Source organism: Temnothorax nylanderi, unplaced genomic scaffold (assembly GCF_030848795.1).
Source record: "Temnothorax nylanderi isolate EJ_2023f unplaced genomic scaffold, tnyl_v1.0 TNYL_tig0382_pilon, whole genome shotgun sequence".
Lineage (NCBI taxonomy): Eukaryota > Metazoa > Arthropoda > Insecta > Hymenoptera > Formicidae > Temnothorax > Temnothorax nylanderi.
In genome coordinates, this window is record NW_027249444.1 from 172,769 (window position 1) to 177,777 (window position 5,009).

At 47.1% G+C, this 5,009-nt stretch overlaps 1 pseudogene; it reads left to right on the plus strand.

Annotated features, from left to right (window-relative positions):
- The first annotated feature begins 2,463 nt into the window (after positions 1-2,463).
- On the plus strand, positions 2,464-3,156 carry LOC139782026 (uncharacterized; annotated as a pseudogene).
- The last annotated feature ends 1,853 nt before the right edge of the window (positions 3,157-5,009 follow it).

The following is a 5,009-nucleotide window of genomic DNA, read 5'->3' on the forward strand; positions in this document are numbered from 1 at the left end:
AGCATAAAATCGACGGCACGCGCGTCGACGGATATTACGAGACGCCGACTAATGACGACGACGACGACGACGACGACAACGAGACGCGACGTTACGTACTACAATTTCACGGTTGCTTTTGGCACGAATGTCCCACATGTTTTCAGGTAAATCGCGATAAAACGCCTTCGACCGCAAATCGCGAGGACACGATCGACGCGCGCTACGAACGAACACTCGCGATGACATGTCGTCTCCAAAGAAAGGGGTACCTTGTGACGGAGATGTGGGAGTGCGCTTTCGACCGTGAGTTGCGAGAAAATCAGGCGATGAGGGATTATCTAGAAAATCACTCATTATTGAAACACGCGCCTCTCGATCCTCGCGACGCGTTTTACGGAGGACGCACGGGAAACATCGCCACCCGTCGCGAAATTCGGGGTACGGAGAAAATACGTTACGTGAACGTATGCTCTCTGTACCCGTACGTATTGAAAACCGGTGCTTTTCCGATCGGTTACCCCGATATTTTTATCGGCGAAGAATGCCGAGCGTTAATCGGAACTGCGCCGAACTATAATTTTGATTCGCTCGAAGGTCTCATCCGATGTCGAGTACTTGCACCGCGCGATCTTTTTCACCCGGTACTCCCATATCGCGTACGCGGAAAATTATTGTTCGCGTTATGTCGTAGTTGCTGCAAAACGTTCTCGCAGGCCGCGTGCACTCACGATAACCCCGCCGATCGTGAATTCGAGGGTACTTGGGTATCCGTCGAATTGCGCAAAGCCATCGAGAAAGGTTATCTCGTGACAAAAGTGAGCGAAATATGGCAATATAAAGTTGCGCGATATGACCCCGGTACTCGGCAGGGCGGTTTGTTCGCCGAATATATAAATACGTTTTTAAAATTAAAACAAGAAGCTAGTGGGTGGCCGAGCGATTGTCATGATGACGAGGCGAAAGAACGATACCTACGGGAATACGCGGAAACCGAGGGTGTTGTTCTCGATAAGAACAATATCGTCCGGAATCCTGGCCTGCGCTCGGTCGCGAAACTCTGCTTAAATTCTTTCTGGGGAAAATTCGGCCAGCGTACCAATTTGCCTAAGACCGAGGTCGTGAAATCTTGTCAGCGTTTCATGACTTTGCTCACGAGTCCCGAACACGAGATAATCGACATATTACCCGTCAACGACGAGGTGATATATGCTTCGTGGCGGCTACGAGATGAGGCCGTCGTGGCTTCCCCACTGACAAATGTCGTGATCGCGGCGTACACGACGGCACAAGCGCGCTTAAAACTATACGAATATTTAGAAGCATTAGATAGGCGCGTTTTATATTACGATACCGACTCTTGTATATATTTAAGTACAGGCGATCCGAACGAGTACGAACCGCGCACCGGTAACTTCCTCGGCGACATGACGGACGAGCTCGAGAGCTACGGCCGCGGCACCTATATCGAGAAGTTCGTGTCGGGCGGGCCAAAATTCTACGCTTATATTATTCGTACACCGGACGGACGTACTGTAGAGTCGTGTAAAGTAAAAGGTATTACTTTAAATTATAAGAATTCTTTAGCTGTAAATTTCAATAGTATTAAAAACTTAATAATACAAAGAGAGAGAGAGAGGGTAGAAGAGAGGAAGAGGGAGGAACGTCGTCGGCGGGGACGGCAATAAATCTGCGTTTTAGTGCAATTCGACGCACCGCGTTTCACGACATTATAACTCGCGAAGAAACGAAAACGTGTGCACCGGTATTGGTAAAACGTAGATTTATCAATAATCGTTATTCACTTCCGTACGGTTACGTGGAGTGAATAACTTTTTCTCCTTCTTCTTCTTTATTTTTAAGTTAGGCTAACACGTTTTCTGCCACATTAGGGTAAAAAAAAAAAATGTTTTCGTATTATATTGTAAAGTTTTTTAATTTTGTAAAAATAGTTGTAAGTGTAAAAGGATTTTTGTACATATGTAACTAAAAATATAATGTAGCGATATGTAAATATATTCTGTGTGTGTGTGTTTAAATATAAAATTTCTTGAAATTTGTTTTCTGTCCTCAGAAAATCTCAAAAAAAAATAAAATATTTTCACATTTAATGCGTAAATAGTTGCATCATATAATTTCATCCCCTCCCTTTCCCCGCGCTTATTTTTTCTCACAATTTTTATTCTCCGCCCAGAGCATCGCGTACAAGCTCGTCGATCGCGATGCTCTCGCTGCGGAATCGTAATAAGCTTGTAAGACATGGATAAGCTTATGAGCACCGCGGCGCGAGAATCAGCTGATCGACGGCCGCGGTGATGTTCGCTCGTGCGAGCGTTTGCGGGGGTACGCTGGTGCGCGCGTTCGCCGCCGCCGCCGCCGCCGCCGCCGCCGCCGTTGATTAGCTTATTCCCCTCTCCCACCCTCTACTCTTCAAATTATTCTTTTTGAAGTCACGCGCGGAATTCGAGTCAATCATTTCGCAAAATGGACGTGCGCTGGAAACATCCCTGGACGTCGATCGTGTGTGGACCCACCGGTTGCGGGAAGACGATCTTCGTGAAAACCTTTCTCCGACAATTATCTCACATGTCCGACGTACGTTTCAAGAGAGTTTTGTTTTATTACGCGGAGTGGCAGGAGGCTTATCGTCAATTACAATACGACGCGCGCGAGGAAGCAGTGCCGTAGAGAAAAAATATAATTGAATTTCGCGAGGAATTGCCACGTCCGGAAGATTATTCAGCCGATCCGCTTTCCCCAAAATTGGTGATAATCGACGATCTTATGAGAGAATCGTCATCGAGCGACGCGATCGTGGATCTCTTTACCAAAGGCAGTCATCATAAGAATCTCAGCGTAATTCTCATCTCGCAAAATATTTTTCATCAGGGACGCGGGCAACGCGATATATCGCTCAATGCAAATTACATCGTAGTTTTCAAGAATCCTCGCGATCGTGCGCAAATTCGTCATTTAGCGCGTCAAGTCTTTCCCAATGATCCAAAGTTTCTAGAAGAGGCATACTACGACGCCACGTCGAGGCCGCACGGGTATCTACTACTCGATCTGAAACAATCAACTCCGGACGAATATCGTTTTCGAACGTGTATCTTTCCCGACGATACGGCACATTTCGTCTACGTACCGCGTAGATCATTTTCCAACGGTTACGTATAAAAGGCGCGCACTAGCGCTCGCGCTGGTCAGTCGTGTCAGTTTTCTCGCGATGGAAAAGAAGGAAAATAACGCGAAATCAGACAGAGCGACGAAAAACGCCAGACGTTCGATCGGAAAGAAAAATATCTGTCTTCTCGAGGCGTTGCTGTATTTGAACAAAAATCAACGCGCGACCTTCTTACGGACCGCAGACGATAAATTAATACGGAGTATCGGCGAATGCGTGTTCAACACGCTCAAAGGTAACGTGCCGCTCGAGCGACGTGAAAAAAATCGATTGAGCAAATACAAAGCGACACTGCGTCGCATCGCGTCAAAATGCTGTAATTTGAAGGATAAAAGAAAGCTGTTGGTACAACGAGGCGGATTCTTATCCTATATTATCGGACCTATATTAACCGCCTTACTGTCGCGGATTATCGGCGGCGGTAGAGATTAAAAGGGCGCGTTATGGAAAGGGCAAAGAAGATGGTTTTGATCACTACGGAAAATATCGAAAGAATGCAGCATCAATTATCGCAACAAAACGCTCCCCCCGCTGCGTTTGCCGTCGTCGGTAGCGAACGAACGATGGAAAACAGCGAAAATTCGGAGAACACAAATATTACCGTGCGTACACCCGGGACACCTCTATCGCGACTCGATGAGGAGATGGGTCGCATTCTTAATTCACCCTTGCCACTCGACGTCGGGGAGAAATGGAAAAAATATAAAGAGGCACTTTGGCGATATCTTCACTTTGTTCGCGTAGCGCGAAAGCGAAATCGGGACGCGCGCAACGATGAAAAAGACGAAAATGTGGATAGCGATATTCGCGTGGTCCGTGACGACAACGACGACGACGACGGTGACTACGAAACGACGACAACGCGCGATCTCGAATCGACTTTACACTCTAACGGTATTATGGCGAAAAATGACGTCGCGGCAGCCGCCGCCGCCGCCACTGCCGTCGCGTCGAACGATCGTAATTTTGATATGTCGAAAAGCACTAAAAGAATACTGGATAGCGTGCCGAAAACTTATCGCGCGAATGCTCGTTTGCTGTTAAAGTATTTATTCGATAAAGCAGTTCCGAGTAGAATTAGCTGGAACGAAGATGGAGTCGTGACTATAGACGGCAGCGTTATAAAAGATTCGAATATCGACGACCTGATAAACGAGGCTATGCGCGAAAGAAAAACCGTGAAATCAACGGGGAGACTTCAGTTCGCACGTTTACTTCGCGTCTTAAACGTCCCCGCGGTACTGGTGAGAAATAAGGTATTATTAACCGCTACTTCTTCGAATATCTCGACATTTCAACCTCCCAGGAGTTCCACACCGATAGAGACACCGAAAAGTAGCGTTGATTCGCAGCAGGCGAAGAAAAAACGCTTACTCGATTGGAGTAAACAGAAATGACGGAACTTGAAAAATTCTACTACGATCCGCGACATTACGCTGGCTATTCGGCAACGGATAATCTGACTCGCGCCGCTAAACCGAATTTCTCCCGTAACGAAGTCACGCGCTGGCTCGAAACGCAAGACGCTTACACGTTGCATCGTCCATCGCGCAGAAAATTTCCACGGTTGCATTACACCGTGACGAATATCGACGATCTGTGGGAGGCCGATTTGATCGAGCTCCGAAATCTCAAAAGTTACAACGACGGATATTCGTATCTTCTGGTGATTATAGACGTGCTTAGTAAATATGCCTGGGTAGAACCGCTACGAGACAAAACGAGTAATCACGTGACGACGGCTTTCCAGCGCGTGCTCTCGAAAGTGACGGGCGCGTACCGGTATACCTACAAACGGACAAAGGTAAAGAATTTATCGGGCGTCCGTTGCAAAAGTTTCTGGAAG